The sequence below is a fragment of the Ruditapes philippinarum genome, unplaced genomic scaffold, assembly GCF_026571515.1.
Source record: "Ruditapes philippinarum isolate M1 unplaced genomic scaffold, ASM2657151v2 ctg3992_1_1_1_1, whole genome shotgun sequence".
In the NCBI taxonomy this organism is placed as follows: Eukaryota; Metazoa; Mollusca; class Bivalvia; order Venerida; family Veneridae; genus Ruditapes; species Ruditapes philippinarum.
Window position 1 is genome coordinate 1 of NW_026863466.1, and position 12,967 is coordinate 12,967.

The window sequence follows — 12,967 nt, forward strand, 5'->3', positions numbered from 1 at the left end:
TTTCTGAAAGTGATTTTTTCTTTAGATATATCGTTTTAAATAACAATAATTATCTTTAAAACTTCATTAAAATGCCGTTTTATTGTTAAAAAAACATTTTTACAACATAAAAAAATTTTGGGCCGCTAGGCCGCTAGGCCGTTGGGCCGCCAACTTCACAAAAAATGACAAAAATTAAAATAATTTCTGAAAGTGATTTTTTCTTTAGATATATCGTTTAAATAAACATAATTATCTTTAAAACTTCATTAAATGCCGTTTTATTGTTAAAAAACATTTTTACAACATTAAAATTTTTGGCCGCTAGGCCGCCAGGCCGCTAGGCCGCCAACTTCACGCCGCTAGGCCGCCAGGCCGCTGGGCCGCCAACTTCACGCCGCTGGGCCGCCAGGCCGCTAGGCCGCCAACTCACGCCGCCAGGCCGCTAGGCCGCTAGGCCGCCAACTTCACGCCGCCAGGCCGCCAGGCCGCTAGGCCGCCAACTTCACACATCTTTTCCATTTTAGATGACATTTGGTGTTATATTAAACAATAACTTGACAATGATTGTTGATTTAACTAAACTACTATTGATTTATAGTGGAGAACATCGCCTTTTCTTTTCATAAGTGTGTAAATAGTGTAAATATTCAGTATTGGACCAAATGTATGTTACTATTTCAACAATCAAATACAGGTGTATTATATTATTTTGATGTTATTTATAACTGTCATATATGTATGTTTATCATGTCGTCAATTGTTTGCTTGCTCAGTGGCGTCTCAATTTTAATTGCAGCAATCATTACAAAAATGTTCATCATTCTTTGCGCTGTCTTTGAAGCTTTTTGAGTATATCAGTGACGTATAATGCAATGGGTCTCTTCATTAAATCGAACACATAATCTTGTTCGGTACAGCTATCTGTGTTTTACACATGTGTTGCACTTACTTGGTTACATAACATGTTTAATCTTATTTTTTCCTGTCTTCAGATTATGATTAAAATATATAAGAAGTCGAATTAAATTGTTCTGTTTTTATCCAATAAATTTTATAAATAAATGTTCTTATAGTTTTACCCTTACATGTAATATGTTTTTTTTTATTTGTGTGATTGATATCAAACACTTTTTGCTATACACAGTCAACATGAATATTTATACCTTCATTTGCCTAACTTATATATAAGCTAATGAGTTTCCATGTTTCATTTGCAAATTATAATGTATTTTCTTCCACAAAATGAAACGGATATATTTCATTGCGTTGTTGTTCCATTAAAAGCTAAAATGTGTGGATATTATGTCAGAATATGTTGTACAGAATCATAAATAAGTATGTCCACTTAGTCTAAATAAATCATTTTTTCGTTATTAAAGGGATGTACAGTTACATTTTGAACTTTACACATATGACTGACATGGAATGAATTCCATCTTTGTAATGTATATGTTTCGTTTCGTCTCCTTAGATATTTGTTATTGTTTCTCAATTTTGTTCAGTAAGAAAAGTCTCTTTATATATGAATAGATCAGAAAAAACTGTTTGATTTTCAGTGCAAGTTATTCTTTATATACATAATACAATTTTAGAGTTTCATATTTACTAATTGGCGTTTTTTTCTCTAGTTCTGACTTAATTATAACATTGGTTTTAGGAAATCCAAACGTACATATACTGAAAATGCAATGTTAGTTTTTGCATAATTAACGGTACGACTTTATAAAACAGCAAAACTAGTGTGGGATATCTTGAGTTACTAAGAGTACATCAATGTTTTTCTATCACAATTTTTCATTTGCTTTATATAACAAACTGTCCGGTACATTTATTTGAACGTTTGTGTTTTCACTTTTCTTTCTGACATTTTCAATCCGAAAAATGTAACATTTTGTATAATTTACACTCTTTTCTTATCATATCTTTATGTTTCACTGCATTGTCTCAAACAATAAAAAAGGTCAGTCAAATATTGCGATATCTTTATATGGGTCAAGTTCAGGGTTATTGCATCTAGTATGTACTAACAATAATTTAATACATAGCAATACATGCATTAATATATAATGTATTAATTATTATGAAATATGGAAATGAATTGTAATGATTTTACCTAAATGCTGCAGAAATGAACGGTAAATAAATGGAATTGGAAATATTTTTGTAAGTTACCTAACCTCGAAATGCGATTAGAATTTACAAATGTGGTATAGTGTTAATGACAGGAATAATGAAATTCTAATATATATTTTTTTGGTTTTCCATGCACACAAGGTATAGACTTAGTATAGTAAAATTCTGTTGATAATGCATATATGAAAATGCAGATATAATATATATATTTCGTATTTTAAATATGAAACACAGGCTACAATTTCAGATGGATTAAAGTTAAGTCATAGTAGTCTTTTCATTGTCATTGTAGAAATATCATTGGCCTTCCTGCTAAAGGAATATGGATATTTTGCAAAGCATGCATTTATTAAATTTGATATACTTAGCCATTAGCTCTGAATATAACTTTTGTATTAAATATGAAATCGTTATAAGAATGTATTTAAGAGAAAGAATATTGGAATAAATTTCACTTTATGGAATTACAATAGAGCGAATTTGTACATAGAGTCGTGTTAAAATTGGTATTCATTGTGAAAACTGTGTAATGAATTAAAATTACTGACCAATAAAAAAATACTTAATTGTAGGCAAACTTTTTGCTAAAATGAAATGTTAATAGAAATACTTTAGAGTGAATTAAGACATACCCTTTATTGTTAGAATTGATATTTATTATGAAAACATTTTTATCAATAAAAATACTACCTTATCAAACATATAATGAATTTTAGGCAAATGTGTGCTTGTTCATTCGCTAGTGTTATGAACTTACTTGGGATTATTATTTCACTAGTATGTTTAGCCTAAATGTTAATACACACAAAAAACTGCTTGCTTCTGAAACTGCTTTTCAAACAATGACAGCCTGTACTTGGTAGGGCATATATCTCAACACTGCATGATATGTATATAACATGCATGTTAAAGAATGATTAAAATGCATATACTTGTTTAAAGCTATATGATGTACATGGTATATAAGTTTGCAAAACGAAAATGCAAATCAGTTATTTACGAGCAAATAGAGCAGAAAAGCGAAGCTATTTACAAAATTTGTTCAAATTCAGTTACATATTGTATGCTTTATTCCTGTCAATTACGGGTTATATTTGATTTATTTGTCAGATTGTATTTAATTTCAAAATTGAGTGACCGTTGTTAACTATTATAAAATATTCAAATACATGCATTGAGTTTGTTGTTATTTATTTCCCCATGCCGTCTAAAAAAAAACGTCCATATAATAATGTAAACATACATTTGGACCAAAGCTTTAAGTGGTTTGAGTAGTAAAGATCGTTGACTTAAAATCATGTACCCATTATTGCTGTAGATTCGAATACCGACAGTTAAAGAAGCTATCAAGCTGGCTTAATGTCCGTCAGTGGCCCTAAGAACGAGGAGACCACGGGAGGCAACTTAAATCTTCATCCACCAGAAAAGCGAGAAAGTCGCCTTACTTTTACAGCGTCGCCGTGACTTCAAACCCAACACACAATATTTAGTGATACCACATAACATCCTATTCATTATCAACAAAATTATATGCAGAATGAATAATGCAAAATGAACAAGCAATTATCATAGTATTGCAAGCAATCCATAAGTCCCATACCGGTTAGAACCCCAGCAACATTCTGATGGGCCTTTGGCCATTCAATTATACCAATGAATGAATAAATGAACTTAAATCTTTTGAGTTTTAAGTTTGTCTATATCATAGTAATGTGTTAAGTTTCCCTGCCTAGTAAGTTAATACAACAGATAATCAAACGGTCCAATTTTCTCACGATGAATAAGTCTAACTAATGTTTCAACTTTTCCCTATTTTAAGTAAATTTGTTGGAATTTTTTTTTAAAGTGATCTCAGGAAACAGTTTTTATGATCAGACAGACAGACAGACAGACTGAAGGAGACACTAAAGTTCTTTTAAATTATCCCTGTTACCAAAATATAACATTGTTTAAAGCAAAATTCTTAAAAAGGAGATAGCTCTTGAAATATAGATGCTAGATTTATGAACATTGTCAGACATGATGTGAGTGTGAGAAAAGAACAATTATCTCAAGTTTAAAGATACCATTTATAGTCACAAAGAAGGAAAGTAAAAAAATCAAATTTTCAAATATAGCACTAACATGTATAGTAACAAAGATGAAAATTAAATTAAAAAAAAAATATAATGTAGGTGTTGATAATGAATGTCCATTTTGAATTTGAAGTAAATCCATGAAGAAATGAGAAAGTTAAAGAATAAATAAGAAAAATTCAAATTTAAAGGAGGAGATAATTCTGGAAATACGGATTCTATACTTATAAACCTTCTCATATTATTATAATGATGTCGGAGTTTGAAGATACTGAAGTAGTTGGAGTAAAAAACACCAATTTCTCGAAAAAATCTCACTTCAAGGGGGGCATAATTCTGGAAATATCTTGCTAGAGTATTGAACGTTCTCAAAAATGTTAAGTGATAATAACAAACATAACAAACATATTTATGAAGTTTGAAGTAGATACATTAAGAAATAAAGATGTTTTTTTTTAAAAAACAACAACATATTTTTCATAAAAATTCTTAGTTCAAGGGAGGTAATACTGATAATTTTTGTACTAGAGTTGTAAACCTTGTCACATATGATGTGGTTGATGACCAGAAACTTATATTTAAAGTTTGAAGTAAATACCTTAAGAAATAAAGAACTTGAAATTCAGTTTATTTGTTGCCATAGCAAGCAGAATTTTCAACATAGGAAGAAAGGAAAACATGTGCATAATCTCCAGACTGTTATTCACTCATATTTTAAGTTTCATAAAAATATTTTCAGTACCTTTTGCGTTATCACTGGATCCAGTTTATGTGTTAAATTTGCCATATTTTCAGTCTTTTTATTGCCATAGCAACCAGAATTTTCAACATAGGAAGAAAAGAAAAAGACATGCACAATTTCTATACCGCCATTAATCCATATATAAAGTTTAATAAAAATATTTTCAGTACTTTTTGCGTTATCGCGGGATCCAGTTTTGTGGACGGATGGACTGACAGACTGACGGACAGATAGACGGACGGAGGGTAAACCTAAAGTCCCCTCCGGTAAAACCGGTAGGGGACTTATAAAAAACAAATAGGTTTTTTTCAATGAAAATTGTCAACTTAACGTTAAAAAATAGAATATGAACAGATCACTCAATACTTCCTTTGAACATAAAATATACAAGTAAGATAAGATCATGGTAATGGTACGTAACTTGGTTTATCATCAAAATCAATATTTTCCACGTTTAAATAACACTTAAACACAATTTACAGAAATGTATCTTCAACTTACTGTTGTTAAAGTGACAATATTCCAAACAGGAGTAAATGATGAATGTTCAGATAATTAAAGTAACTTTTATATATGTTTTATATAACACACGTCATCTCTTGAAATCAACATCTAACTTAAATGTTATTGTATTCCTTTCACATAGAATAAAAACTTTAAGTGATTAGACATCAAGAAATCACCAGAAAACATTTAACATGAAATGGTAAAATTATCAGAAGGGCTAAAACTAGAAAAAAGTGAAAATACTACTGTACAAATGTACAGAAAACAATAATGTCGTAAACCATCATTCAGGATTGAAAATATATAATCTCTGAATGAATGTTCGGGGCGACATTTTACGGCCCCAAAACAGAACAAACAACGCTGATGTGACGATAAAAAAAGAGAAATTCAAATTTTATATGTTCAACTTCCTGATTGAAGTAAGCCATTACAAGCTTACATTCACATGCATACGTTCGAGTGATGATGGAATGATATCATGTAGTTCTAACTGTTATCAGTCAAGTATCAAACATTTGTCCCTGAGATATTTCTAAAGAAAAACAATCTAATCTCTGTTAAATCACATAAAGATTGTGTTCTTGGGGAAAACGTGATTGAATTTTATGGATACACATTTTCGTGCAAACATTTCAGATTGTAACGCAGAATAATTTGATAAAAGAGAAAAAAGAACAAAAATGCTTAGCCAACGAGGTCTTAACATGTCCATGTGTTTCCTCATTTTTTTAATTCATTTGCAAATTTGATAAAGTATCGACGAACTCTCATTCCGAAGAATAATTGTAAGTTATCTCCTATGTATGTCACCATTTAATTTGTAGGAAGTTGTTTAAAAATATATCCTATTTATTTGTATAGTTTTTATATTGACACAATTTAGTTTTTTGTTGTTATTTTGAAACAATTTATAAAATTTGATATTAGATTTTAAGTATCAGAACTGTACAAGAAATATTCTTGATATCTTCACTTTTATCAATATTATCTTATTATCGCAGGAAATTGCTTAATTTTATCATTTTTATCTCATTACCGACTAAACGAACTGAAAAAGCAGCGCTTTCAAGTAACTAAGTTAACTGTTCTTATTTCACATGTCAAATGATTTTACATGTCAATAACAAGGTCATGAGAAAAAATCGTATCTTGCTTTTTAGAATAAACGAGTAAAAGTCTGATTGTGTAGAACCTTTATCTGTTGCGGTATTTTCCCATGCTTAGCTGAGTAGATTAATAAATTTACAAACCAAAGAAAATTACGTTAGATTAATATACGCTACTTACTGTTTATCTTTATACAATAAAGTGTCTGAAAATTGATAGTCCCCTAAGAAAATAAATTATCATAAGGCTAAATTGCACCCATTAGGTCAACATATCACTTTATTTGATTATCACATCATATAACAAAATAAATATAATTAACACAACATGAAATTAACTGCTAATAATAACAGCTCCTTCCATAGGCAAAAATAAAAAGCGTTCCATAATAGACGACGCCGCCAATAAATAATCCTAGCAGATAATTTAGGAAAAATATAATATTTCTCTTTCATTATAAAGTTCACATTTCCTTGTGTTATTGTTAATTTTGCGAAGAGTATACGGCTGTGTAATTGAGCCTTTGTCCATATGTATCTGAAAAATACTAAGATTTTTGATGATTTATTTCTACACGTAAACTTCTTTTATCCCTTAAGCTATGTCATTTCCCTTTCAATGTTTCAGTGTAGCAATACCACGTGACCATGACGTTATTTTCGGCAGCATTTCTAAAACAAATATTGCTCGATTCGGGAAAGAAATAGCCGTAAGTATTTTATTTCTGTATCAATTTCTTTGGGATATGCACCAGTCTTCGAGGAAAATACAAAAATACAGAAATAAAATATTAACAGCTATTTTCTTTTTCGAATCGAGCAATATGGAAATGATGCCGAAAATGACGTCAAAGTCACTTGATATTGCTACACTGTGCATCTCTTTATTGTGAATTCTATATATCAATGATTTATTTCTGCACTGTAACCTGTATAGATATTTGCCAATTCGGGATTCGAACTCACAGAGGTGTGGGGGAAGTATACTTTAAGAAATATTTAAATCTTAACCTAACCAAATTATATACTACACTTTATTTATCTTTTGTTAACCAAGCTTTAACCAAGCAAGAAATAGTTCGTAGTTTCAGACTGTCTGTAAATATCTAAGCCATAATTTTTATCTCTTGAATTATTCAAATTTTTGTTGTATATCTTTCAAAAAAGAAATATGTTTCCTCAATATACATATAGATATGTTAAAACATTGGTGATGTCGTATAATAAAATGTAAAATAACTTTGATAGGATCTATACAGGGCAAATACTATAAATATTAACGAGATGGTCGCTTTAAGATTTAATATCTGTAAAATCAGGAGATTATATAATAAATGAAAAGCTTAGCTGGCAGACACAGGAACATGCGCCAACGGCACATCTTCTTATCTCACTTGTATACATGTGTTTGATTTGTTCTATATTTCAGAAAACAAATAATGACTTTTGGTTCTCACGCAAAAATATGTTACGGAATATGTTAAATGTATTTCTAAGTGGAACTCCTCTGAGGTTTTATGACATGACGGGACTTAAAATAATTTTACAAGATTAATGTTCCATTTGATGTAGATTTAGAAAAATAGGTTGAATGCAAAATTTCAGATCATTGGCTCACTCCGTTTTCTTTTTAAATACAACTGTATAGATGACACAAAAGCGAAAAGCGTTGAAAAGTGAGCAAGGAACAGCACAAAAAAACTTCTCAATAAATTGTCTTAATAGTGTTTTGCATATCGTTCTGCTTTAAGTGTTCAAACTGATCTATGTAAGAAATAACAATTTTAGATTAACAAATACATACTTTTGATATAGTTTTATACCCTTAAAAATAATCCTAAAATATATTTTTACTAACATTAACTTTTCATTGCCTCTAAGCATTTGACACTTCAATAAAACTAAGCATCTTTCAGTATTTTGAAAGCAAACGAAGCGATGAAAATAATAATCAGTTTATCTTAGCTTGCATTAAGCAGGCTAAGAGCAGTGCATTTCAAACTAAGAAAACACTAAAGCAGGTGCTGCAAACTTTTCGCACTAAAATTTTGGAAAGGAAGCAATGATAAAAAAACAAAACAACAACAACATGAAAACTGCAGACTCGGTATGACTGGGTCTGTTCATGAGGTATAATGGAAAAATGCAACATCCCTCACATCCCTAGCACCGGCTTGAGCGGTACTAAAATTTCAACACTTAATGTGGAAAATAAAAATATATCAACACAGAAGTGAAGTATGGGATAACCGGAATTAACAACTGCCACACAACATTTAGCACCTGCTGTTGAGAAGACTTAGTATAAACTATAAAAAAGAGAAATGCATCGAAAGCAACGGAAACAACAGAATCACATGATGATAATTACAAAGTCGGTTTGAATGAGACTGTCCATCTTAAACTTATCTGTAGCAACTTCATACAAGATATCATAATCCATCAGCAGCTCCTTCTTTTCACATTTTCCTAACTGCCATGCGCCATTATTGAGACGACATACTTGTTTATCTTTGCTAAACACGACCTTTGTTAGTTAATCATTTTAAATTGGTTTAATATGCACTTACTTTATTACTTTATCTTGAGCATGCAAGTAATTGTAACCAATTTATGTCATTTTTATTGCAAATTGTATACATCAATATAACTTGTTGTGTAAAGTTGTTTGTATTATTATAGTTTTGTACTAAATTTCCACAGAACATGACATAAACAAAATATGATACGCAAACCTGTCCTCGGTAATAATACGACATGTTGTTATCCTCTATAAAAATGAGAAGATGCTCTAAATGACATTCAACTGTAACTGTGTTTCGTTGTAATTGTAATATATTAAAATAGAGAAAATAAACACATAAATTGTTACACTGGGCAATAAAATTCATATATTTAGTCCTGTTTCCTTATCATCTCAAGTATATTTCTTTTGCGCGGTAATTAAAACATAAACGTATTGCATTAGACACAAGCATATTTCAATAAATCTTGGTTGTTGGTGCAATTACAATTTCTAAAAAATCCGACAGTTTGAAACTTTCAATCTACAGACTTCTAAAACGATTACGTTACTAATTAAATGAACAAGAGTAAAAAGGAGTAACAAATACCTTATCATATTTATGCGGGTTGTACCATCTATCATGCGTTCATGGTTACCAATTTCTACAAAACTGAACAGACGGGGTACTTATCTCACGTGTGATTAAACATTTTACAATTTTGCCGTGTTGGGCTTTCTTTAGGGATTCAGTTTTCTCTATTTCTTATTCACCGATGAGAGGCAGATGCCCATTTTACCTAAAATAGAGAAAAACAGAATCCCTAATGAAAGCCCAACACGGCAAACTTTTAAAATGTTGCAGGCTCGGTTTTATTGAGCCTGTTCATGGACGGCACTGGAAAGTGCAAGTTACCATCCACGCCCGCTTGCACCGGCTAAAGCAGAATTCAACATTTAAACACAAAAAATGGTGAAATTTTGAATTTAGAAACATCCGCAGATGTGTTCATACGGCGGTTATCATGGAACCTTCAATATGACACTGTAGTGTCATTCCATGAAAAGCGAAAATGCGTGTGCCCTAAACGAGAAAACAAAATTTTGAATTTTGAAAGGGATCTGAGGTTCAGTCCTATCTTTATCGATCATCAAGGAGAAACTTTGTCTCGTTCGAGGATCGAACCAGCATTGCCTTCACCAGATGCTCACCTTTGAGCTAAGCTGGAATATGACTGAATTAAACAGTTATTTTAAAATATTGTTTTTAAACCCCAAAGGCATGTGCATAAATTGACAAAAGCATTTACAAACAGTTCATATTTTGCAATAGTATATCTAGTATTAATAAGCGTGAAATGTTAATGTCCGAAACAATATAGTACTGATGCTAATGACCCAATTTCCCCCTATATATAAAATATCACTCCAGTAATATGATAGGTAAATTGTTTTGGGACAACGTTTCGGTGATTATAATTGTATTGTTTGTTATAATTACTCTACGGGGTATTAAAACCCAATTAATGTCCGATGGTTTATGTAGAAATACTCATTTATATATCGCAATGTTTATCTATTAGACTCTTAAACTGTTTTGTCTATCGTCTAAATATCACATAGGGAAGCACGAACACATCATGAAACTGCGATCATATTAAAATCCTTTTCTACATTGTATATATAACTGAAACTGTAATGTTTTTATAATCTATAAAGACAATCAAAACTGCTGAACTATTTACTTTCTTTGACTAAATCTCTGAGAATAAATTGAAAGAAAAAAGAAATTTTCAACAGAATCTTTTTGTGGTAATTTCGTGCCTTTGCCTGCCCCATTCCCGCGGCTCAAAAGTACGAGAAAGTGGTCATTTTGCATTTTCGTCTGATGCCTCGCAGAGTGAAAGGCGGAACTATTTGGTAAAATCAACGATGAATGCATAATAATCATATAGAGAACACGAATTGTGATTTTTCCTAAAGCAAATTACATGAGGCAACAATTGCGACGCCTCAAATAGAAATTTAAAGAATTTAATTAATTTCTTGCTACTGGCGTTAAATTTTGTTGAGGAAGTTGTATTGTACTTTCAAGCTTATTATGTTTTCTTGTTTTATTTGTCTGGTCTTTCGTGATCATTGATTAGTGTTGAAGGTTGAATAATGCTTGGCCCGGCGCTATGGGGCTTGAACGATGCACTATTACATTATCACTCATGAACAAACGTAATCAAACTGAACCTGCGATTTTCAAATAATATTGATATTTAAACTGCTGGCCATCCCTTTCCAGATTTCAATAAGCAATACACATGAAGCCGTAAACTAAAAAGAAACTAGAAGAGTTTTTGTCACAAAAAGATATGTCTCTTAAAACTATGTTTGGTCACTCATGTGAAATCCCACAATAGCTTGACCTTTGGAAACCGGACAAGATGTTTCTATTTATAGCTATGACGGCCATTTTGTGTAGCGAAGCGAAACGTGCCGGTGATGTAAACAACTAGGGATGGTACTGATCACCCCTGTAAAGTTTGGTTGAAATCCCACCATTAGTTTGACCTGTGAAGGGCGGACACGCTTAATGCGGACAGACGGACAACCAAGGCAAAAACGTTTTGGGAGACACAATTCTTTGATTTAAAATGCTTATGACATTTCACGGTAACATTAAGACTTAAATAGTAATGATATCTTTATGTAATCATGACGAGGGAAAAATTCCGCTCTAGAAATACGCTTGTGAATTTTCACTTTCATTGATAAAAATACCAGACAGAAACAGTTTTGTTCAATTGATGGCTTACTATATGTTTAATACTGCACAATTAGTATTTAAAATAAAGCCACACTTTCAAAATGATTCAATACATAAAAATGCATCAATAAATGAATGTCGTAATTTTTTCCCTATTTTGACATTTCAGTCTTAGAATTATCATTATAGTTATTATCAATAGCCTTTCTGTTAACAGCATATTTGTGGCAATCAATTAATTAAATACTCATTGTGGTGATGACTTTTGTTAAATCAGTTCATGTTAAGTCATAAGATTTAATATCTTAAAATATAATGAATATTCATATGCATTAAAATGAAAACGTTTACTTTAATGAAAAAAAAGATAAGTATATTGTTATCTGTTTGCCTTTATTTGAATATTAACGTAACCAAAAAATAATATTTGTGTTTCTTTATCATAAGATCTACATGAGGTTCTCTGGGACAAAGCTGAATGTAGGAGATGTAACAGTTTAGTTGCGATGCATGATGCAAAACTTGATATATCATGAATAATTAGCAACAGGAACATCGAGTCACACAGAGTAGACATTCGTAAACGTCACGACAAATTCACATTCGAAAGATTCCATTATCAAATGATGTAGTGATTCAAATAAATGTAACATTGTCAATTGTCTGTACTACAATCCTGACCAATGGCTAAGTAAACACAAGAGGGCCATTATGGCCCTGAGTCGCTCACCAGAAACAACTGCTTTTAAGTGTTGGAAATTATTATTCAAATTATTTTGCTGAAAGGCAAGTTCAGCTCTTTCGGCAAGTTTGAATCAATTTAAACTTGCCAACGTGTAATATACTTTCACAACACTGATTGTTTTTTCTCTCTTCAAGACAAACAATAGAGCCACTGAGATGGCCCTAGATAATTCATCTAACCCATATTTTATTATTTACTATATAAATTGAAATATTTTGCCCTAATATTTTGGAAAGGCTTTGTTCAAAATATCTATGCTGCCAATGTGTACCTATGAGACTATGTAGAATTAATGCAGAATAAATGACCAAGTATGCATTAAGGATGACTCAAATGAATGATTTATTTCTACGATTTAACTTCTATATAACTTCTATAGATCGTCATTAAAAGCCAATCTTTTGATATATACA